Source organism: Ahaetulla prasina, chromosome 5 (assembly GCF_028640845.1).
Source record: "Ahaetulla prasina isolate Xishuangbanna chromosome 5, ASM2864084v1, whole genome shotgun sequence".
Lineage (NCBI taxonomy): Eukaryota > Metazoa > Chordata > Lepidosauria > Squamata > Colubridae > Ahaetulla > Ahaetulla prasina.
The window spans coordinates 5,586,425-5,611,948 of NC_080543.1; the positions used below are offsets into that span (position 1 = coordinate 5,586,425).

The following is a 25,524-nucleotide window of genomic DNA, read 5'->3' on the forward strand; positions in this document are numbered from 1 at the left end:
ACAACTGACTCATATTTATGACCGTTGCAGTATCCCGGGGTCAAAGGATCCCCTTTTGCGACCTTCGGACAAGCAAAGACAACCGGGGGGGACGGGACAGCCAGATTCCGTTAATGTATTACAGGTAGTTCTCTACTTATGACTGCAACTCAGCCCAAAATTTCCAACAGGTAAGACTTACGGCCATAATTCTGGGCTCAATTACAATCATAAATTCTGACCTACCTGTACAGGTAAAGTTGTACCTATGACCACAATTGAATCCAATATTTATGTTGCTAAGCGAGACAGCTGTTCAGTGACTTTTGCCCCATTTTACGACCCTTCTTGCCACCGTTGTTAAGCGAATCACTGCAGTTGTTAAGTTAGTAGCCCGGTTGTTAAGTAAATCTGGCTTCCCCATGGACTTTGCTTGTCAGAAGGTCGCAAAAGGGGATCGGGTGACCAACCCACCCCCGGGACACTGCGACCGTCATAAATATGAGCCACTTACCATGCATCTGAATTTTGATTGTCGTAAGTGTGAAGACCAGTCATAAGTCACTTTTAGAATAGAATAGAATAAAAAAATTGTATTGGCCAAGTGTGACTGGACACACAAGGAATTTGTCTTGGTGCAGATGCTCTCAGGGTACATAAAAGAAAAGATACCTTCATCAAGGTACAACACTTAATGATAGTCATAAAATAGAATAGAATAGAATAGAATAGAATAGAACAGAACAGAACAGAACAGAATAGAATAGAATAGAATAGAATAGTATTAATGGAATGGAATGGAATGGAATGGAATGGAATGGAATGGAATGGAATGGAATGGAATGGAATAGAATAGAATAGAATAGAATAGAATTTTTTATTGGCCAAGTGTGATTGGACACACAAGGAATTTGTCTTGGTGCATATGCTCTCAGGGTACATAAAAGAAAAGATACCTTCATCAAGGTACAACACTTACAACACTTAATGATAGTCATAGGCTACAATAGGGTACAATACATAGGTTTTACAGTGCTGTTGTAACTCCGAACAGTCACTAAAGGAATGGTCGTAAGTCAAGGACTTACTACATTGCAATGCTGGCCCTTGATGTTATCAGAGTAATTGAGGGGAAGATGCCATAAATTTTGCCATAATTAGGATTATGAAAAGCTGTATCTTTCCTGGGCTTCGAGGAGTTTGCAGCAAAAAAAAAAAAGAGAGAGAGGTTTAAAGTACAAGAGGGTTAGAGCCTCTGTCGATCTTTGACCTTTGACCCCCCCCAACCTGACGGAACAGACCAGTTTTTCTCAACCTCAGCAAGTTTTAAGACATGTGGACTTCAATTCCCAGAATTCCTCAGGGAATTCTGAGAGCTGAATTCTGCAAATCTGAAAGTTGCTGAGGTTGAAAACCACTATAATTTCCATTGATCTCTTCTGGGCAGGGGCATTAAATCAGTGGAGACTCTTTACAGGAGAATTTTTTTATTTATTTATTTTTTACTATTATTATGACCATTATTATTATAAACTTTAAATTCATTACACATAAAACTCAGTCAACGGAACATTTAAAATGTCACAAATATTATTGGCTGGCGCTGATGGTTGATGTGGTTTGCCCCCAGCATCATTATTATTATTATCAGTAGTAGTAGTAGTAGTAGCAGTAGTAGCAGTAGTAGTAGTAGTAGTATTTACACAAAATGACAGTACACACAGCAAACGAGATAACTATGCTGGATTTCCTATCACAGATCACTAGTCGAACACTTCCCAAGCGTTTAGGACTTGTTCGACTAGTGATCTGTGATACGAAATCCAGCATTTCGTATCATATCATTATTATTATATTTACTTTATTCATTAAATATGACACTCAGTCAACTGAACATTCAAAAATGCATCACAAATACCATTGACTGGTGCTAATGGTTGGTACAGGTTGCTGCCAGCGTCCTAGATATCAACTAAGTACTTTAATTATTATTAATTACTATAATTAATATTATTATTAGAATAGAATAGAATAGAATAGAATAGAATAGAATTTTATTGGCCAAGTGTGATTGGACACACAAGGAATTTGTCTTGGTGCATATGCTCTCAGTGTACATAAAAGAAAAGATACGTTCATCAAGGTATTAGCTCTCTTATTCATGAAACACGAAACTCAGTCAACTGACCATTTAAAAACGTGTCACATGCTAATGGTTGCTGCCAGCGTCCTAGGTATCAACCCAGTATCCTCCTAAAATATATGATAATGATGATATTATTATTAATATGGCATTTATCGTTTTGTAAGCACCGCAATGGTTAAAGGCTTTTTTCGCTATCATCAGCCCCTGCTAAAGGATTTATTATATTCGGAATTTAATTTAAAGTTCCCAAGCATAAACAAAACACCGGAAAATGCATAAAGTTGCATTTACGAAATGCAATTCTTCAGAATTTGGGTTCGCTCGAGAAACACGCACAAGAGCTATTTTAGGCAAAACTCTCCGATAAATTATTTGGGGAAAGGCGGGCTACTATGAAATTCAGCACTGTGGCTTGGAAATGAATTGTGTGGAGGAATGTCTTGCGTGTGGCTAAACCGAAACCATAATTTAACCGAACCGGGTTAATACGATGTATAATCCTGTCCATGCCCATCAATCCATCTATCTAAGCTTTTATTAATGACCAAATGTGCTAAAATATATTTGGGCAAACCTGAATAAGGCAAGCTTTGGCAAACCCAAAACTCACCACATCACGTCTATTGATTAATTTAATTCAATTATTTAATTTAACCTTCTTATTTTATCGTGCAGGGCTGGCTTAATGTAATTTTTTAACATGGGTTTATTATGGGTTTAATTATAGTTTTAAATGGTTTCAGCTTAATTGAATGAGATTTTTAAAATGCTTTTAATTTTTGTGTAATCTGTTTTTATTTGGCTGTAAACCGCCCTGAGTCCTTCGGGAGAAGGGCGGTATATAAATTAATTAATTAATTAAATAAATAATTAAATAAATAAATAAATAAATAAATAAATAAATAAATAAATAAATTAAAAAAAATAAAAAAAAATTAATTTAATCTCTTGCTTGGGTGGGAGAGGGGTTGGACTAGATGACCTACAAGGTCCCTTCCAACTTTGTTAATCATTTCGTTTAATTTAATCATTTATTTCATTGAATTCTTTAATTTAATCTAATTGTGTACCTTAATCTAATCGTTTAATTTAATTTATTCACTGCCCATCTCACTCCAAAAAAACCTCACTTTTTTGCTGTCCAATCCTGCTCTATCCAGCCAACCATGGAAAATTTTTAAGATTTAAGGGACAGCTTCTCTCGAAATGGGGGGGGGAAGAGAAATTACACAATCTTTCGCACCATCAACTACTAAACCAAACAGTCTGAGTTGGGGGAAGGAAATCCCCAAGGCCAGCAGAAATATATTAACCCTGGTTAAAACTAATCCAGTTCATTAAACCCTGGCCTTCTAATCACCCTGGTTTAAATGGGTTAAGAAGAGAAGAAGAGTCAGCGGAACAGATTTCTCAACCGGGATTCCTGCACTGCCCATCACACCCCGACCCAGTAGAGAACTTGATGGGTGACTTAGAAAAAAACTCTCTTTTCTCTCTCTCTCTTTGTCTGTCTGTCTCTCTCCCTCTCCCTCTGTCTTTCTCTCTCTCTGTCCGTCTCTCTCTTTCTCTGTCTCTCTGTTTCTCTCTCTGTCTCTCTCCTCTGTCTCTCTCCCTCTGTCCATCTCTCTCTCCGTCCATCTCTCTCTTTCTCTCTCTTTGTTTCTCTCTGTTTCTCTCCCTCTCTCTCTCTCTCTCTGTCCATCTCTCTTTCTCTATCTCTCTTTCTGTTTCTCTCTCTTTCTCTCTGTCTCTCTCCCTCTGTCTCTCTCTCTCTCTCTGTCCGTCTCTCTCTTTCTCTCTATCTCTTTCTGTTTCTTTCTCTTTCTCTCTCTGTCTCTCTCTCTAGCTTTCTCTTTCTCTGTCTCTCCCTGTCTCTGTCTCTCTGTCCATCTCTCTCTTTCTCTCTCTTTCTGTTTCTCTCTCTTTCTCTCTGTTTCTCTCTGTCTCGCTCCCTCTGTCTGTCTGTCTCTCTCTCTCTGTCCGTCTCTCTCTTTCTCTCTTTCTGTTTCTCTCTCTTTCTCTCTCTCTCTCCCCCTCTGTTTCTCTCTCTAGCTTTCTCTTTCTGTCTCTCTCCCTCTGTCTCTCTTGCTCGCTCGCTTTCTCTCTGTATGTCTCTCTTTCTCTCTGTCTCTCTCTCTGTCTCCCTCTGTTTCTCTCTCTCTATGCTTCTCTCTTTCTCTCTCTCTATGTCTCTTTCTCTCTGTCTCTCTCTGTTTCTCTCTCTGTGTGTGTCTCTCTTTCTCTCTGTCTCCCTCTGTTTCTCTCTCTCTATGCTTCTCTCTTTCTCTCTCATTCTGTCTCTCTGTCTCTGTCTCTCTCTGTTTCTCTCTCCCTCTGTCTCTCTCTCTAGCTTTCTCTTTCTATGTCTCTCTCCCCCATTTCTCTCTCTCTCTCTCTGTTTCTCTCTCTCTCTGTTTCTCTCTCTCTCTGTGTCTTTCTCTCTGCCTCTCTCTGTTTCTCTCTCTCTCTCTCTCCCCAGCCTCCCTTACAGGGTCGTTGTCCAGCAGATCCAAACCTCCACGGGGCTCCTTTGGAGCCGGACCTCCAGGAACAGCTCCCCAAGGGCAGGGCTGGGCAAGGCAAGGGAGGCTGCGCGCTTCCCACTCCCAGCCCGTCTGCCTCGCCTCGGGGCTGGGTAAGGAAGGCAGCAGCAGCAGCAGCGAAGAGCCTTTGTTAGCCGAGCGGCGAATGAATGAACCAGCCCGGCCGCGCGGCAGGGAAGGGCTGGGCTGGGCAGGGCTGGGCAAGGACGCCCCAAGCGCGATCGGGGCGGCCGTCCGTCGGTCCGTCCGTCCACCCGGGCATTGTTTCCCCAGCGATGCGGCCGTCCGTTCGCCCGCTTGCTTGCTTGCCCGGGATCGCAGCTTGCCCGGTGGGAAGCGAGCCCGAACCTTCGCCCTACCTACCCAAGCTGGGCATCGCGAGCCCGGAGCAGAAGCGAGCCAGCCTTGCCTTGCCTTGCCCGCCTCCCTCCACGCCCAGCCGGGAGAAACTTGCTTTCCTCTCCCCCGCAAGACTCACCGGGCTCCCGGGCTTCACCTCCCGGCTGCCAGCTTTGCCCGAACCCGGCCAGTCCTCCTTCTCCTTCTTCTCCTCGCCCAGGCCGGCCGGACTAGACGCGCCCCCGTCTTCTGCTGCTGCTGCGCTGCGCCGCGGAGCTCCGTCCTGCAAGGCGGCTAAGCGGCGACTGGCGCGCCGGCTGCCTCTTACCTTTGCCCACCCGCGGACCTCGCCAGGGCCCGCCTCCTCGGCCGCTCGGACCGCCGCTGCCATTGGCTGCCGGGCATGTCCCGCAAACGGCTTGCCCCACCTCCCCGCTGCTCGGAATATAAAGGGTTTGGCCCAGAGGGGGGAGGGGGAGGAGGAGGAGGGGGAGGGGGAGTGGGGGGGGTTCAGCAGCCCCACCTTCGGGAGGGAGGGAGGGAGGGAGGGAAGGGGCGAGGCAGGCTCGAAAGGCAGAGGAGGGGAGGGCGGGAAAGTTGGAGGCTTTGTGGTGGTTGGTGGAGGGATGGGGTGGGATGGAATCAGGAATCAGGAGTCAGGAATAGAATAGAATAGAATAGAATAGAATAGAATAGAATAAATAATAGGAATAGAATAGAATAGAATAGAATAGAATAGAATACAATAGAATAGAATAAAATAGAATAGAATAGAATAGAATAGGTAATAGGTAACAGGAATAGAATAGGAATAGAATAGAAAAGAATGAATAGAATAGAAAAGAAAAGAATGAATAGAATAGAATAGAATAAATAATAGGAATAGAATAGAGTAGAGTAGAATAGAATAGAATATAGGAATAGAATAGAATAGAATAAATAATAGGAATAGAATAGAATAGAATAGAATAGAATAGAATAGAATAGAATAGAATAGAATAGAATAGAATAGAATAGAATAGAATAGAATTTTATTGGCCAAGTGTGATTGGACACACAAGGAATTTGTCTTGGTGCATTTGCTCTCAGTGTACATAAAAGAAAAGATACGTTCATCAAGGTACAACATTTACAACACAATTGATGGTCAATATATCAATATAAATCATAAGGATTGCCAGCAACAAGTTATAGTCATACAGTCATAAGTGGAAAGAGATTGGCGATGGGAACGATGAGAAGATTAATAGTAGTGCAGATTCAGTAAATAGTCTGAGAGTGTTGAGGGAATTATTTGTTAGGTAATAGGTAATAGGTAATAGAATAGGAATAGAATAGAAAAGAATGAATAGAAAAGAAAAGAAAAGAATGAATAGAATAGAATAGAATAGAATAGAATAGAATAATGGATGGCATAAGAATAGAAAAGAAAAGAAAAGAATAGAATATATAGAATAGAAAATAGAGATAATAGAATAGAATAGAATAGAATAGCATGTAGAATATAGAATTGAATAGAATAGAATATAGAATAGAATAATATATAGAGTGGAATAGAAAAAAAATAGAATAGAATAGAACAGAATAGAAAATGAAATGGAATAGAATAGAACAGAACAACAGGAAACAATGGAAGAGAAGAGATGCTTGACAACTGACTCATATTTATGACAGTTGCAGTGTCCTGGGTCACGTGATCCCCTTTTATGACCTTCTGACAAGCAAAGTCAATGGGGAAGCCAGATTCACTTAACAACCGTGCAACTAACAACGGTGGCAAGAAAGGTTGTAAAATGGGTCAAAATTCACTTAACAGTGTTTTACTTAGCAACAGAAATTTTGAACTCAATTGTGGTCATAACTCAAGGACTATTGAATAGAGTAGAGTAGAGTAGAGTAGAATAGAATAGAATAGAATAGAATAGAATAGAATAGAATAGAATAATCGAGTTGGAAGGGATCTTTGAGGTCTTCTAGTCCAACCCTCTGCACTACATCCTACAACATCTTGAGTCTCCAAAGACCTATGCAAGGGTCCTTTTTGTAGACTTTAGTTCAGCATTCAATACCATCATTCCAGACATTCTCCTAACTAAGCTAAACCAGCTACAGGTACCGGAACAGGCTTGTAAGTGGATCACAAGCTTCCTAACAAACAGGAAGCAGCAGGTGAAGCTAAGCAAGATCACATCAAATACCTGTACAATTAGCACAGGGCCCCCCCAAGGCTGTGTGCTCTCCCCACTTCTCTTCTCTCTGTATACCAATGACTGCATCTCCAATGATCCATCTGTTAAGCTACTGAAGTTCGCAGATGACACAACAGTGATTGGTCTCATTCGAGACAATGACGAATCCGCATATAGACGAGAGGTCGAACGACTAGCCTTGTGGTGCAACCAAAACAATCTGGAACTGAAGTACTCAAAACCGTAGAAATGGTGGTAGACTTTAGGAAAAACCCTTCCATACTTCCACCTCTCACAATACTTGACAACACAGTATCAACAGTAGAAACCTTCAAATTTCTAGGTTCTATCATATCGCAAGATCTCAAATGGACAGCTAACATCAAAAACATCATTAAAAAAGGACAACAAAGAATGTTCTTTCTGCGCCAACTCAGTAAGCTCAAACTGCCCAAGGAGCTGCTGATCCAATTCTACAGAGGAATTATTGAGTCTGTCATTTGCACCTCTATAACTGTCTGGTTCGGTTCTGCAACCCAACAAGAAAAACACAGACTTCAGAGGATAATTAGAACTGCAGAAAAAATAATTGCTAACAACCTGCCTTCCATGGAGGACCTGTATACTGCACGAATCAAGAAGAGGGCCGTGAAAATATTTGCAGATCCCTCACATCCAGGACATAAACTGTTTCAACTCCTACCCTCAAAACGACGCTATAGAGCACTGCACACCAGAACAACTAGACACAAGAACAGTTTTTTCCCGAAGGCCATCACTCTGCTAAACAAATAATTCCTTCAACACTGTCAAACTATTTACTGAATCTGCTCTACTATTAATCTTCTCATAGTTCCCATCACCAATCTCTTTCCATTTATGACTGTATGACTATAACTTGTTGCTGGCAATCCTTATGATTTATATTGATATATTGACCATCAGTTGTGTTGTAAATGTTGTACCTTGATGAACGTATCTTTTCTTTTATGTACACTGAGAGCATATGCACCAAGACAAATTCCTTGTGTGTCCAATCACACTTGGCCAATAAAAATTAAAAAAAAAATCTATTCTATTCTATTCTATTCTATTCTATTCTATTCTATTCTATTCTATTCTATTCTATTCTACCCCCTGTTCAAACAGGAGACCTTATACAATTTCAGATAAATGGTTCTCCAGTCTCTTTTTAAAAACCTCCAGTGTTGGAGCACCCACAACATTACACACACCTGAGTTTATATTATTTATTAATTCTGTGACTTTTAGCCAGTGGACGATTAACTTGGAAAGAGAGACAAAATGGTATATAAAGATATGCATATATCACATTCTCCTGTCAGCCATTCAGTCCTAGAAGAGAATCACAGTAAGATAATGAGGCTAATCAGCACAGCGACCCTTTGCTACAAGAATCCAAATTAAAGGATCTCCAACAGACAAGATGAATGTCTAGCTGGGCTCGAGCAATAAACAGGATCCTGCCACTTCTCTGAATAATTGGATGCGCTCTCATATCATCCTTGTTGCTTGAAAATGTGTTTCCTAAACCATCAGTTGGCATTTATGTTCCTGTAACTTCCCTCCCTCTCTCCCTTCCTCCTCCTCCTCCTTCCTTCCCTTTCTTCCTTCCTCCTCTTGCTCCTTCCTTCCTTCTTTCCATCTGTCCCTCTCCCCTTCATCCTTCTGCTCCTCCCTTCCCTCTTCCTTCCTTCCTTCCTTTCCTTCCTTCCTTCTGTCCCTCTCCCTTCCTCCTCCTGCTCCTTCCTTCTTTCCCTTTTTCCCTTCCTTCTCCTGCTTCTTCATTCCCTTTCCTTCCTTCCTTCCCTCTATCCCTCCCTCCCTTCTTCTTTTTCGGCCCATCTACCTTCCCTCCCACTCTCTCTTCCGTCCCTTTCTCCCTTCCTTCTGCTCCTTCCTTCCTTCCTTCTGTCCCTCCCTTCATCCCTCTTTTTCTGCCCATCTACCTTCTCTCCTTCCCTCCCTTCCCTCCTTCCTTCCCTCCCTCCTTCCTTCCTCCCTCCTGTTTCTTAATCCCCCTTCCTTCCTTCCTTCCTTCTTTTTTCCCTCCCTCCCCTCCTTTCCTCCCTCCCTCCTTTCTTCCTTCCTTCCCTCCCTTCCTTTCCTTCGTTCCCAAAATTTGCCCACCCAACTCATTACCCCTAGCAACAACAATCAGACCAGCCACCTGATGGGCTCCGTAGCCTCTTGGGGTCACACAAGGCCTGTTGGAAGAACCAAGTCTCCTCTCCAGGGCCTTTCAGAAGCATGTCAAGATGGAGGCTGTTATCTCTGCAGAGATGACATTGCAAGGGGGGGACGGAGCCACCATGCAGAAGGCCCTTCTTCTTCTTCTTGGCCCCACCAAATGGCCCTGCTGAAGAGACGGGACTCCAACATCTACTGCCTTCCCACTCTGGGGTGTTGGGTAGATGTAACAGGGGGAAAGATGGTAGTTCTTGGGTGGGCTGCTGGGGGTTTGGGAGAACCTCTAGCTAAGATTCTATGCGGTTCGGAGAAACCCCAAATCCCACTCCTGGCTGGCCCTGCCCACCCCGCCCCTCCCGGGAGTCCCCACACGGCCCGTTTTGGATGCAGGTAAGTGCAGGGCACCCACGGAGGCTCAGGGAGGGTGAAAGACGGGCCTACTGGAAGTTCGGGAAACGGGCCCTTTTCCAGCCTCCAGAGGGACTCCAGAGCTAGGGGGGGGCGTTTTCGTCTTTCCGGAGGCTCGAGAGAAGCCTCCGGAGCCCGGGGAGGGCAAAAATGCCCCCCCTCACCCTGGTGCAGGAGGCTGACTAGGCTACGCCCACCATGGCCACACCCACCCAGCAACTGGGCAGAGAACCCCTTGCTAAAATTTTTGAAGCCCACCCCTGCGGTAGTTACTCTATATTTTGCACTTCGGCATGACAAATACCAAGCCTGACTTTCTGCAGGACCTTCTGTTTGGAGAGAACATTCACATCTGCGTTGGAGAAACCCTTGAAGACACAAATAAATGGAATATCAAACAAATCAAGGCCAAATTCTCAGTCAAGGCTGTAATAACCAGGCTCCGTCTGCGTCATGTTTTGGATACATCATGTGGAGACTTTTAACACTTGGAAAAGCTGAAGGAAAGAAAAGAGACACTTTGGACTAGTCATTAAAAGTGCTGGCCTACAGACCAGGAGATGGTGAGTTCTAGTTCTGCCTTGGCCATGAAAGCTGACTGGGTGAATTTGGGCCAATCGCCAGGAGATGGTGAGTTCTAATTTCGCCTTACCATGAAAGCTGGCTGGGTGACTGAGCCAATTGCCAGGAGAAGGTGAGTTCTAGTTCCATGAAAGCTGACTGGGTTACTTTGGGCCGATCACTAGGAGACGGTGAGTTCTAGTTTCGACTTGGCCATGAAAGCTGACTGGGTGACTTTGGGCCAATCACCAGGAGACGGTGAGTTCTAGTTCTGCCTTAGCCATGAAAGCTGGCTGGGTGACTTTGGGCCAATCGCCAGGAGACGATGAGTTCTAGTTCCACCTTGGCCATGAAAGCTGACTGGGTGACTTTGGGCCAATCACCAGGAGTTGATGAGTTCCAGTTCCACCTTAGCCATGAAAGCTGACTGGGTGACTTTGGGCCAATCGCCAGGAGACGATGAGTTCTAGTTCCGCCTTAGCCATGAAAGCTGGCTGGGTGACTTTGAGCCAGCCACTCTCAGCCCAGCCTACCTCCAAGGGTGGTTGTGGGGAAAATAGGAGAAGGAAGGACCATTAAGTATAAGAGTTATTTATAAAAATAATACAGGGATATATATATAAATATAAATAAAACACAAACAGCAGCAAAGTGGACGGATTTGATTGGAGCAGTTCATGAATGCAACCCTGGATGTCCTAAAAAACTATTCTGGAGACCTGGAGAGACTCTTCCAAAGTGATCATGAAGAACTGACACAGGATTGAAAGCAATCAATCAATTGTTCAAAGTACAGGTAGTCTTCGACTTACAAAAGTTGAGTTAGTTGCTGTTCAAAGTTACAACAGCACGGAAAAAAATGACTTATCACCATTTGTCACACGATCACATTTATTTATTTATTTATTTATTTATTTTATTAGATTTTTATACCGCCCTTCTCCCGAAGGACTCAGGACAGTACAGGACTGTACAGGACTCAGTACAGCCGAAATAAAATACAGAGTATATACAATTAAAAGGAATTAAAAGAAACTATTTAAAAGAAACTATTAATAAATGGCCGATAATTTAAAAAATTTACAAATATTTAAAATCCCTAAAACCCCAATTTAAAATCAGCTATTTATGCCAGTCCTGCTTGAGTGAATAAGTATGTTTTTAGCTCACGACGAAAGGTCCGAAGATCAGGCACTTGACGTAAGCCAGGGGGGAGTTCGTTCCAGAGCGTCGGTGCTCCCACAGAGAAGGCCCTACCCCTGGGGGCCGCCAGCCGACATTGTTTGGTGGACGGCACCCTGAGAAGGCCCTCTCTGTGAGAGCGTACGGGTCGATGGGAGGCATACGGTAACAGCAGGCGGTCTCGTAAGTACCCGGGTCCTAAGCCATGGAGCGCTTTAAAGGTGGTAACCAGGATCTTGAAGCGCACCCGAAAGACCACAGGAAGCCAGTGCAAACTACGGAGCAGTGGTGTTACGTGGGAGCCTCGAGCGGCTCCCATTACCACTCGCGCAGCTGCATTCTGGACTAACTGCAGCCTCCGGGTGCACCTCAAGGGCAGCCCCATGTAGAGAGCATTGCAATAATCCAGCCGAGACGTAACCAGAGCGTGAGTGACCGTGCATAAGGCATCCCGGTCAAGGAAGGGACGCAACTGGCGAACCAAGCGGACTTGGTAAAAAGCCCTCCTGGTGATGGCCGCCAGGTGTTCCTCAAAGGACAGCCGACCATCCAGGAGGACGCCCAAGTTGCGAACCACCTCCTTTGGGGCCACTAACTCGCCCCCAACAGTCAGCTGCGGGTGCAGCTGACTGTACCGGGGTGCCGGAATCCACAGCCACTCCGTCTTGGAGGGATTGAGCTTGAGTCTGTTTCTCCCCATCCAGACCCGTACGGCTTCCAGGCACCGGGACAGCACTTCGACCGCTTCGTTGGGGTGGTCCGGGGTGGAAAAGTACAGCTGAGTGTCATCAGCGTACAGATGATAACTCACCCCGAAACCACTGATGACCTCGCCCAGCGGCTTCATATAGATGTTGAACAGGGTAGGCGAGAGAATCGACCCCTGAGGTACCCCACAAGTGAGGCCCCTCGAGGACGATCTCTGCCCCCCTGTCAACACCGACTGCGACCGGTCAGAGAGATAGGAGGAGAACCACCGATAAACGGTGCCTCCCACTCCCAATCCCTCCAACCGGCGCAGCAGGATACCATGGTCGATGGTATCAAAAGCCGCTGAAAGATCTAATAGGACCAAGGCAGAGGAACAGCCCCTGTCCCTGTCCCTCCAGAGGTCATCCACCAACGCGACCAAAGCCGTCTCCGTGCTATAACCGGGTCGGAAGCCGGACTGGAACGGGTCTAGATAGACAGCTTCCTCCAGGTGCCGGGGAAGCTGCCATGCAACCACACTCTCTACAACCTTCGCTAAAAAGCGAAGGTTGGAGACTGGATGATAATTTCCCAAAATAGCTGGGTCCAGGGAAGGCTTCTTCAGGAGAGGTCTCACCACCGCCTCCTTCAAGGCGGTGGGGAAAACCCCTTCAACCAAAGAAGCATTTATAATCCCCTGGAACCAGCCTCGTGTCACTTCCTGAGCAGCCAGTACTAACCAGGAAGGACACGGGTCCAGTAAACACGTAGTCGCATGCAACCTCCCCAGCAACCTGTCCACGTCCTCGGGAGCCACAGAATCAAACTCATCCCAAATAACCTCAACAAGACGAGTCTCTGTCACCTCGGCTGAATCATCGCAATCATGGTCCAAGCCATCACGAAGCTGAACGATTTTATCGTATAGATAACGTTAAACTCCTCGGCTCGACCCTGCAGGGGTCATCCGTCCCTCTTGTTGAAGGAGGAAGGGTCACCGAACCAGGGCGGCCGGGCGGTTATCTGCCGACGCAATGAGGGTGGAAACGTAGGAGCGTTTCGCCTCCCTCATTGCCACTAGGTAGGTCCTGGTAAAGGACCTCACTAGTGTCCGATCAGCCTCGGACCGGCTGGACCTCCAAACACTCTCTAGGCGTCTTCTCCGGCGTTTCATCTCTCTCAGCTCCCCGGAGAACCAGGGAGCCAATTGAGATCTACGCCGGGTCAGAGGCCGCAAAGGCACGACACGGTCCAATTCCCAGAATGATCAAAATTCAGGTGTTTGACAACTGATTTATATTTATGACGGTCAAAGTGTCCTGGAATGGGGAGGAGGAGTCACGTGATCCTCTTTTGCGACCTTCTGACAAGCAAAGTCGTTGGGGAAGCCAGATTCGCTTAAAGACCGTGTTGCTAACTTAACGACTGTTAAGTGATTCACTTAACAACTATGGCCAGAAAGGTCGTAAAACGGAGCAAAACTCACGTAACAAATGGTCTGGCTTAGCAACAGGAGTTCTCGGCTCAATTGTGGTCGTAAGTTGAGGACTACCTATAAATAGGTGGGATTCCTAACCAGGCTCATCTGAATTTTGCTGCTGACAATTTTCTTGTCAATTTTCTTGCTTACTGGCGAATGCTATTTATGCATTATTAGCATCACCCACTTAAAAAAATCTCCAAGTGTGTTAATTACCATCAACATGTTGTAGTCCATTTAATTAGTTAATTGATAGCTCTGATTGAATTCCAACATTCTAGCTGGATGTTAGTTCCCTGAACACTGCAAGGCAAAGATTTGCAGATGGCTCCTCGTGATTCTATGCAGCTGATAATATACAGGTCGTCTTCGACGCTTCCTCCTCCTCCTCCTCTCTACAAATCCCACTCCTTCGAGCACTGATAACGTTACCTAGTTGGGTAATAAAACATCTGCCAGAAAACCACCAAGCTCAGAAAGAACCCAACAGTTCAATCTGGAGCTACAAATATTCTCTTGTGTCGGAGAAAAATAATAATGTTGAGAAATGCAATTTTATTTATATGCATTGAATTATTATTGCTTTAATTGAAAACTAAGTGGCTTGGCACCTTAAGGACTAAGTAGGGTAGCCCTGATGTTACCTAGTTGGGTACTGAAATATCTCTAAGAAAACATCCAAATTCAGAAAGCATCAAGGACCCCACAGTCTTCCTCCTCCCCACAAACCCCACTCCCTTCTACCACTGATGATGTTATCTAGTTTGGTAATGAAATGTCTGCAAGAAACAACCAAGCTCAGAGAACACCAAGGACCCTAGTTCTCCTTCTCCTCCTCCTCCTCCTCTCTGCAAACCCCACACCCTTCCAGCACTGATGATGTTATCTAGTTGGGTCATGAAACGTCTACAAGAAAACAACCAAGCTCAGAGAGCACCCAGCACCCCACAGTTCCACTCTGTGCTACAAACATGGAGAAAAATAATATTATTTTTTTTTGGGTGGGGGGGTAAATGCAATTTTATTTATGTGCATTTTGAACCATGATCCTTTTAACTGAAAGCCAAGTAGTTTGGCACCTTAAGGACCAAGCAGGGTATCATTGTCGTAGCATCAGCTCGGATGGACCTCAGCCCACTTCATCCGATGAGGATGGGTGTGAATGATCTAAGAGGGCTTTGTCGGGAAGAAAATCAGAAGGAAAGGAAAACTAAGAGCCTCCCCCCCCCCAGGGTCATTTTTTTAATTTTAATTTAATTTAATTTAATTTTTTTATTTTATTTTGTCACAACATTATATACAAGCACATACAATGAAAGGAAACAATAGGACAGGAACGGTAGGCACTTTTGTGCTCTTATGCACGCCCCTTATAGTCCTCTTAGGAATGGGGTGAGGTCAATGGTAGACAGTTTTTGGTTAAAGCTTTTGGGATTTTGAGAAGAGACCACAGAGTCAGGTAGTGAGTTCCAAGCGTTAAGAACTCTGTTACAGAAGTCATATTTTCTGCAATCAAGATTGAAGCGGTTAACATTAAGTTTGAATCTATTGCTTGCTCTTGTATTATTGCGATTGAAGCTGAAGTAGTCTTTAACAGGAAGGACATTGCAATAGATGATTCTGTGTGTTAAACACAGATCGTGTCGGAGTCGGCGGAGTTCTAAATTTTCTAATCCCAGGATTTCAAGTCTGGTGGGATAAGGTATTTTGTTGTTTTCGGAGGAGCGGAGAACTCTTCTTGTAAAATATTTCTGGACACATTCGATTGTATTGATGTCAGAGATGTGATATGGGTTCCAGACAGGAGAGCTGTATTCAAGAATAGGTCTAGCAAATGTTTTGTATGCTCTGGTTAGTAGTGTAGAGTTTTTGGAAAAGAAGCTGCGCAAAATTAGGTTTACAACTCTTAGAGCCTTTTTTTGCTATGTCAAAAAAAAAAAAAGGTTGGTTGAGGGTTTCTTTCTGGAACCTTCCAGGTCCCTCCCTTCCTCCCAGTTTGTGAACTAACATCTTCTGACAACCTCCACAATCAGACACCCCCACTCCCCCCACCCCCCAGGCCATTGGGGGACCGTGTCCTCACCCTGCTGTGAATGTTGATTAATCAGCCCTGCCAGGTATTCATGGCTTCTGACAGTTTTCCTTGCTAATTTGCCTCCGGGGAGGGGTGGGATGGGATGGGTGGGGGGGTTTGCTCTTTGCTTTGTTTAGCTCCTCTTCACCCACCCCAGGGGTGGGGGTTGGGGGGATGTGAAAGAATCAGGGAATGGGGGCTTTGGAATTTCTGGAGCCTCAGACTTTGTAGAAGGTGTGTGTGTGTGAAATGGTTATTTTAATTTACGGTAGTCAGAAAAATCTGAAGGAGTTGGTTGTCTGAGTTATCTGTTCCTTCAGAGATAACTTGGGTCTTTTGAAAATAGGCCTTTGTTTTAAACCAAACAAAGGGAGCACAGCACATTCTTAAAATATTTTATAAAATAAGCAGAGGCGTCTCTTACAGGAGGAAAATGAAGCTATCTACAGTATCTGTCTGTCTGTCTGCTTATTATCTATCTATTATTTATCTATCTATCTTCCATCCATGTATTTATCTATCATCTATCTCCATCCATCTGTCCGTCCATCCGTCCGTCCGTCCACCAATCCATCTATCTACCTACCTACCTACCTATCATCTATCATCTCATCTATTTATCATCTATCCATCTCTATCTATCTATCTATCTATCTATCTATCTATCTATCTATCTATCTATCTATCTATCATCATCTATCTTCCATCCATGTATATATCTATCATCTATTTATCTTGCATCCATCCATGTATTTGTCTATCATCTCTCCGTCCGTCTATCTATCTATCTATCTATCTATCTATCTATCTATCTACCTACCTACCTACCTACCTACCTACCTACCTACCTACCTACCTATCATCTCATCTATTTATCATCTATCCATCTCTGTCTGTCTGTCTGTCTATCTATCTATCATCTATCTTCCATCCATGTATATAGCTATCATCTATCTATCTTCCATCCATCCATGTATTTGTCATGTATCTCCATCCCTCCCTCCATCCATCCATCATCTACCTACCTATCATCTATCAGCTCATCTATTTATCATCTATCCATATCTGTCTGTCTGTCTGTCTGTCTGTCTATCTGTCTGTCTGTCTGTCTATCTATCTATCTATCTATCTATCTATCTATCTATCTATCTATCTATCTATCTATCTATCTACCTACCTACCTACCTACCTACCTACCTACCTACCTATCATCTCATCTATTTATCATCTATCCATCTCTGTCTGTGTCTATCTATCTATCTATCATCTATCTTCCATCCATGTATATAGCTATCATCTATCTATCTTCCATCCATCCATGTATTTGTCATGTATCTCCATCCCTCCCTCCCTCCATCCATCATCTACCTACCTATCATCTATCAGCTCATCTATTTATCATCTATCCATATCTGTCTGTCTGTCTGTCTGTCTGTCTGTCTATCTATCTGTCTATCTATCTATCTATCTATCTATCTATCTATCTATCTATCTATCTATCTATCTATCTATCATCCATCACCTATCATCTCATCGATTTTTGACTATCAATTGACAACCATAATCAAGGCTGAAAATTCCATTGTTAAGCAGGGGATTGTTAAGTGAATAATGTCTTAATTTTACAACCTTTTTGTGCTGCGGTTATTAAGTGAATCACACGGATGTTAATCAAATCTGGCTTTCCCCATTGATTTTGCTCGTCAGAAGCTGGCTAGGAAAGTCCCAAAGGATCATCACATGACCCCCAGGACACTGCCATTGTCATAAATACATGCCAATGGACAAGTGCTCGAATTTTGATCATGTGAGCATGGGGACAGCGCAACGGTAATAAGTGTGAGCATCAATTGTACGTCACATTTTTTTTAAGAGCTGTTGTAACGTCAAAGGGTCACTAAATGAATAGTTGTAAGTTAGGGGTGTCAAAATCGATTTCATTGAGGGCCGCATCAGGGTTGTGTTTGATCTTGGGTGGGGGGATGGGGTGGGCGTGGCCAGGGTGGGCGTGCCCAGCATGACATCACTTATAGTGATATAGGGCCTCTGGTGGCTCAGACTGTTAAGACAGTCTGTTATTAACACAGCTGCTTGCAATTACTGCAGGTTCAAGTCCCACCAGGCCCAAGGTTGACTCAGCCTTCCATCCTTTATAAGGTAGGTAAAATGAGGACCCAGATTGTTGGGGGCAATAAGTTGACTTTGTATATAAATATACAAATAGGATGAAGACTATTGCTAACATAGTGTAAGCCGCCCTGAGTCTTCGGAGAAGGGCGGGATATAAATGCAAATAAAAAAAAAAAGATTTGGATGAGGTTAATTGGATTAGAAGGGAAAATTTTACTCTATGTTTGGTTTATGTATAACAATACCTTGTGATTGACCCGGGAAGCGGGGGTGGGGGGGTGAAGGGGGTTTTGTGGGGGGGGGAGGGGGAAAAGGGGAAAAATGTTTTTGCTTGTTAAAACTTTTTCAATAAAAAAAAAGGTTAAAGTTCTTCCACTTTCTCTAAACCATCGGTCCCACGGTCCAGTCGGGGTACAGTCCAGTTGTTAGATGACTCCAGCCCCCTCCTTCTGGACACCTGGGTGGGAATGCCCTTGGTTCCCAAGAGAAAGTATTTTGTTTTGGCTACAGCACCCCAGCTATCTCTACTTCGCCCCCGCCTTGTTCTCCCACAGCTCCAGTTGTTGGCAGCACTGAAACCCACAGACAAGGCAACATCAGGGTTGACACCTGCAAACCATTTTCACTGGCAGAGGCACCACGCGGGCCGATCCTTCGCTATTTCCAGGGCAGCCCCCCAGGCCAGATCTAAGCACCCTGCGAGTCAGATTCGACCCCCGGGGCCTTGAGTTTGACTCCCCCCCTGTTGTAAGTCAAGGAGCAATCTGTAGCAGCTAAGGGGCGTATGATATCTCAATATTATGCTTGTGAGCACTCTCGAGACCTCTAGCTGGCCTTAGTGATAAATAAGACGCAAGGCTAAGATAAACCTTGGTTTGATCCTGCAAGCCTGGTTCTGACGCGCGCCTGTTTCCAAACCAAGCCACCTGTAGCTCATCAGTGAGAAACACCGAAGGCACTAAATCAGTAGTGAAGTCTAAAATTTCTTTCCTGCCGGTTCTGTGGCCGTGGCTTGGTGGGGTGTGGCTTTTTAAAAAATTGTTTTAATTATTTGAATTTATATCACGCCCTTCTCCAAAGACTCAGGGCGGCTTACAATGTGTCAAGCAACAGTCTTCATCCTTTTGTATATTATATACAAAGTCAACTTATTGCCCCCAACAATCTGGGTCCTCATTTTACCTACCTTATAAAAGATGGAAGGCTGAGTCAACCTTGGGCCTGGTGGGACTTGAGCTTGCAGTAATTGCAAGCAGCTGTGTTAATAACAGACAGACGTAGTCCGTTGAGCCACCTGAGACTTGGGGGGGGGGTTCATGTCACTGGGTGGGCGTGGCTATGTGACAGGGGGATCAAAAGACAGAAACTCACTAACAATGTCCTGGAGCTAGAGCAGGGCTGCACTAGAGGGAGGGAGAGGAAGGAAGGACTATAAACCTGGCACTAGACACAGCTGGAAGGGCCCTAGAGGTCATCTAGTCCAGCCCTGCTCTGATGAGGGGACTTAGCTGGGTAATGAAACGTCTGCCAGAAAACCAACAAGCTCAGAGAGCACTAGGGATACCCCTTTGTGACTCGTGGACTTCAACTCCCAGAATTCCTGAGCCAACATGAGCAACGACGGCCCCTTTGTGACTTGTGGACTTCAACTCCCAGAATTCCTGAGCCGGCATGAGGAATCATGGCCCCTTTGTGACTTGTGGACTTCAACTCCCAGAATTCCTGAGCCAGCATGAGAAACGATGGCCCCTTTGTGACTCGTGGACTTCAATTCCCAGAATTCCTGAGCCGGCATGAGAAACAATGGCCCCTTTGTGACTCGTGGACTTCAATTCCCAGAATTCCTGAGCCGGCATGAGAAACAATGGCCCCTTTGTGACTCGTGGACTTCAATTCCCAGAATTCCTGAGCCGGCATGAGAAACAATGGCCCCTTTGTGACTCGTGGACTTCAATTCCCAGAATTCCTGAGCCGGCATGAGAAACAATGGCCCCTTTGTGACTCGTGGACTTCAACTCCCAGAATTCCTGAGCCAACATGAGCAACGACGGCCCCTTTGTGACTTGTGGACTTCAACTCCCAGAATTCCTGAGCCGGCATGAGGAATCATGGCCCCTTTGTGACTTGTGGACTTCAACTCCCAGAATTCCTGAGCCAGCATGAGAAACGATGGCCCCTTTGTGACTCGTGGACTTCAATTCCCAGAATTCCTGAGCCGGCATGAGAAACAATGGCCCCTTTGTGACTCGTGGACTTCAATTCCCAGAATTCCTGAGCCAGCATGAGGAACAGTGGGCCCTTTCTGTGGACTTCAAATCCCATAATTCATGAGCCAGCATGGCTGGCTCAGGAATTCTGGGAGTTGAAGTCCACAAGTCATAAAAGGCCCATTGTTTCCCACCCCTGTTTTTAGTGGAACTCAATTCTGTCCCAGACGCCTAACAGAGTCCGTTCTATAGTAATTACAGCTAATCCTCGAGATGCAACCGCAATGGAGCCCGCCATATCTCGAGGACCACCTGTAACAGGTGCTCCCAAACGCTTGGCTAGGAGAAGAGCAGGAAAAGGCCTGAATGGCAGGCCCGAATCTGAAGCTGCAAAAAAGTTGCGAAAGGAGACATTGGCAAACCTCCCCCTTCTGTGCGGCTGCCAAAAAACCTGCATGGATGAGTCCACACAATCATGAATAATCAAAACAATGAGATCATGTTTTTTTCCGGTTACTTGGTGAAAAGGACAAAAAGTGGGGGTGTCGCACACCCATAAGGCTTGTCTTGAATCAAAGACCCATCCAGTGCAGCTCGGGGGGGGGGGTCACAGCAGCCAAGCAGGGACCCCCTCCAAAAAAACACCCCAGCCCTATATTAAAGCAGACCCCTTTCTCTAACCCAGGGGTCTCCAACCCGGGTCCCTTTAAGACTTGTGGACTTCAACTCCCAGAGTTCCTCAGCCAGCTTTGCTTTTACTTTTTAAAAGTTTACTTTACTTTTAAAAGCATTTTTTCTACAACCTCTTCGGCCGAAGAGGTGGTAAAAAAATGCTTTTAAAAGACTCTGACAATCCCAGCTGACTTGCCTTTTTTTTTACTTCTAAAAGCATTTTTTTGGCAACCTCTTCGGCCGAAGAGGTTGTAGAAAAAATGCTTTTAAAAGGCTCTGACAATCCCAGCTGACTTGCCTTTTTTTTTACTTCTAAAAGCCTTTTTTGGCAACCTCTTTGGCCGAAGAGGTTGTAGAAAAAATGCTTTTAAAAGGCTCTGACAATCTCAGCTGACTTGCCTTTTTTTTTTTACTTTTAAAAGCATTTTTTTTGGCAACCTCTTCGGCCAAAGAGGTGGTAAAAAATGCTTTTAAAAGGCTCTGACAATCTCAGCTGACTTGCCTTTTTTTTTTACTTCTAAAAGCATTTTTTTGGCAACCTCTTCGGCCAAAGAGGTGGTAAAAAATGCTTTTAAAAGGCTCTGACAATCTCAGCTGACTTGCCTTTTTTTTTTACTTCTAAAAGCATTTTTTTGGCAACCTCTTCGGCCAAAGAGGTGGTAAAAAATGCTTTTAAAAGGCTCTGACAATCTCAGCTGACTTGCCTTTTTTTTTTACTTCTAAAAGCATTTTTTTGGCAACCTCTTCGGCCAAAGAGGTGGTAAAAAAATGCTTTTAAAAGACTCTGACAATCCCAGCTGACTTGCCTTTTTTTTTTTACTTTTAAAAGCATTTTTTTGGCAACCTCTTCGGCCGAAGAGGTTGTAGAAAAAATGTTTTTAAAAGGCTCTGACGATCCCAGCTGAGCCGCACGATCATCAGAGGCTTCTTTTTTTTACTTTTAAAAGCAGTGGTTTTAAAAGTAAAAAAAAAGATTGCGCACCACAGCTGATCACCCCCTCTACCCTGTGCACTGTTCTACTTACCACATGCGTCCTTTTGGCGTGCACTGTGAGCGCACACCTCACTTTGGTGCGTGGTGCGCACTGCGCATGCTCCAGCCAACCGGTAGTAAACCAGATTTCACCACTGGGTCACATGATCAAAATTGGGACCCTAGGCATATATTTATGGCAGTTGCAATATCCTGGGGGTGTGTGTGTGTGTCACGTGATCGATTTTTACAAACTTCTGACCAGCGAAGCCAATGGAGAAAGCCAGCTTCACTTAACGATCATATTACCAATTTAAGAACTGGAGTGATTCCCTTAACAAACGTGGCCCGAATAGTCGTAAAACGGAGCAAACTCGTTTAGTCAACGTTTCGTTCAGCAACAGGCATGCCGGGCTTAGTTGCGGTCGTTAAATCCACAATAATAAAAAGATTTCCTTTGGGTGCCTCATCCCAACAATTCCAACTTTTTTTTCAAACCCAGAAAATAAATTCCAATATTTTTCTTTGCATTCGGTAAAGAGAGAGATCTTGGTTCCAGCTGCCGTCCCACATCCAACGCTGCGGGAAAAACAATAAAATATTTTATTGAAAACAACAAAATACCTTATCCCACCAAACTTGAAATCCTAGGCTTAGAAAACTTGGAACTCCGTCGCCTTCGACAAGACCTAAGCTTAACTCACAGAATCATCTATTGTAATGTCCTTCCTGTTAAAGACTACTTCAGCTTTAATTGCAATAATACTAGAGCAACTAATAGATTTAAACTTAATGTCAACCGCTTTAATCTAGATTGCAGAAAATATGACTTCTGTAACAGAATCATCAGTGCTCGGAATACTTTACCTGACTCTGTGGTCTCTTCCCATAATCCCAAAAGCTTTAACCAAAAACTTTCTACTATTGACCTCACCCCATTCCTAAGAGGACCATAAGGGGCGTGCATAAGCGCACAAACGTGCCTACCGTTCCTGTCCTATTGTTTTTGTTTTCTTCTTCCTATATATATATATGCTTATACCTCCTTATATTTACCCATATATGTGTTTATATACTATTATTATTATTATTATTATTATTATTATTATTATTATTATTATTATTATTATTATTATTATTATTATTATTTGCATTTATATCCCGCCCTTCTCCGAAGACTCAGGGCGGCTTACACTATGTCAAGCAATAGTCTTCATCCATTTGTATATTATATACAAAGTCAACTTTATTGCCCCCAACAATCTGGGTCCTCATTTTACCTACCTTAAAGGATGGAAGGCTGAGTCAACCTTGGGCCTGGTGGGGCTTGAACCTGCAGGAATTGCAAGCAGCTGCTGTTAATAACAGACTGTCTTACCAGTCTGAGCCACAGAGGCCCTCTATAATCTTTTTTGTATGATACCTACATATATTGTTGTGACAAAATAAATAAATAAATAAATAAAAACCTTCTAATGAAATCCAACTGCACAGATTGCAAAAAACAAAAAAACAAAAACCCAAAAAGGCAGAATCTTTAAGAAATGCCAATGACCCTTCGCTTCCTTTTTCTGCAAAACACGCAGACAGCAAATGCAAATTCATCCCTGGGCGTCTAAGGCCCAGCGGTTGATTTGCTCAATCGTACCAAAGAGTGAAGAAGACTTTAATGCAGAAAGTCCTCGACTTACGACCGCAACATACCATGTTAGACAAATAATTGTCCAGTCTCTTCTTAAAAGCCTCCAATGATGGAGCACCCACAACTTCTGGAGACAAACCGTTCCACTGATTTAATTGTCCTCGCCGTCAGGAAACTCCTCCCTAGTTCTAGGTTGCTTCTCTCCTTGATTAGTTTCCATCTGTTGCTTCTTGTCCTGCCTTCGGGAGTTTTGAAAAATAGGTTGGCATCCCACCCACCCCCTCTTCTTTGTGGCAACCCCCCCAAATATTGGAACACTGCTAACCTGCAGGTAGCACCAGGAGAGGCCAGGAACGCAGATTAGAAAATGCAGTTTTCTAATATGCATTCCTTGCCTCTCCTGGTGGTCTCCCATCCAAGCGCTGACAACCAGTGGTGGGATTCTAAATAATTTAACCACCGGTTCGCTGCCCTAATGACCAGCTGGGTAGGCGTGGCCATGGTGGGCGTGGCTAGGGGGTGTGACAGATGACACTCAGCCTCCTGCACCCCCTTGGGAGCAAAAACGGACTGTGGGGGGGGGAAACATGCTGCCCCCCCCCTGTCCCATTTTGGGCCTAGGAGGCCTCCCTGTACTTATCTGGGAGACAAAATGGGGCATGTGGGGACTCTTGGAAGGGGCAGAGCAGAGCCACCCAGCAATTTAACTACTGGTTCGCCCGAACCGGCTATCTCCCACCACTGCTGACAATTCTTATTATAAATAATTTTTATTTCCATTTTCCAACATCATATTTATGTGCAAACTATTATCCATCATTAATCATTAATTTTCATTTATTACTGATTCAGGCCTGCCCGACTGCCACTTCCTTACTACACAACCTCCCTCTCTACCCTCTACTACTTTCACATCCTTCATCTCCTTCGCTTTAATACTTCCTCTCCTCCTTCTCCACTCCTCCCTTCTTCCACCCTATCTAACCTTCTTATTCCCCTCCTCCTTCTCTACTCTTTCCTACCTACTTTCTTCCCTCCTTCTACTCCTCTCTCCTTTTCTTTCTGAAATGGCAGTCGGGCATCCCCAATATCATTTTAAATTTTATTTTCATATCTTCAAAAATTACTGTACATTAATAATCAATCCATGTATCATTTCCCCCTTCCCCCTCCTCCCCTTCCCCCAGACTTCCCAGAACAAATACCGGTATTATGACCAACAATCACAAGCTAAAGTATACAAAATAAACATAACCTCCCACCTTTAAAAATTTAAAACTTTAGATCCCCTCACAATAAAAATAAAGAGATAGGAAAGAATAATAAAAAGAAAAAAAGAAAAGAAGCAATACCAACTTCACATATTACTTCTTCTTACAGTCCATTTTTAAAATTACACTGCTGACAATTCTTATCCGCTTTGTGGCTGTTCACTTGGCCCGGCTGAGCCACATTTTGCTCAATGCCACCCGTTGCCGAGAAAACTCTCCGTGCAGTTGGACTCAAACTGGTGACTCACTTCAAGTGTGTGATTTAACACCACAGTTGTGAAGAGACCATTTGTTTGCTCGGAGTGCTATATTTATACGAGAGCGGGGAGGCACCTCTCCTGACCTTCCTCCCATCGAAATCGTCAGGTTTTCAAGCGGGCCTTACATAACAAACCTGTGATTTCAAGTGTTCCTTGGAGTATACGACGAGCTGGCAGATGGCTTCAAACTGATTTCTGCCTATGAGGAGGGAGAATCGGTGTTCGTCTCCGGATTTAGAGTCCCTGACAGCGGTGGCCTCCGATCTTGGATCCTTGGTCAAGAAACTTTCATTTCTGTTTCTGCGGCACAGCGTTTTCCAGCCTTGGCAACTTTAAAATAGATTAGATTAATATTAATTAATCTAGGGACCTTGTAGGTCATCTAGCCCAACCCCCCCTGCCCAAGCAGGAGACCCTACACCATTTCTGACAGAGGGCAGTCCAGTCTCGTCTTGAAAGCCTCCAGGGGTGAAGTCCCACAACTTCCGAAGGCAACTTCTGTTCCATCGGTTGATTGCTCTCACAGTCAGAAAATTTCTCCTTATTTCCAGGTTGAATCTCTCCTTG

The 25,524-nt window shown here is 44.2% G+C and overlaps 1 protein-coding gene across 3 annotated transcripts in view; it reads right to left on the reverse strand.

The window, feature by feature from the left end:
* The window catches only part of PAK1 (p21 (RAC1) activated kinase 1), a 108,144-nt gene extending 83,218 nt beyond the window's left edge, over positions 1-24,926 (reverse strand). For 2 of the 3 annotated variants that reach the window (XM_058186546.1, XM_058186544.1), the window contains exon 1: positions 5,147-5,293. The gene's annotated coding sequence lies outside the window, so the exon portion shown is untranslated. Of the gene's footprint in view, positions 1-5,146; positions 5,294-24,782 lie in introns of those variants that run through there. The other variant, XM_058186545.1, reaches the window with a different exon arrangement.
* Positions 24,927-25,524: the final 598 nt, after the last annotated feature.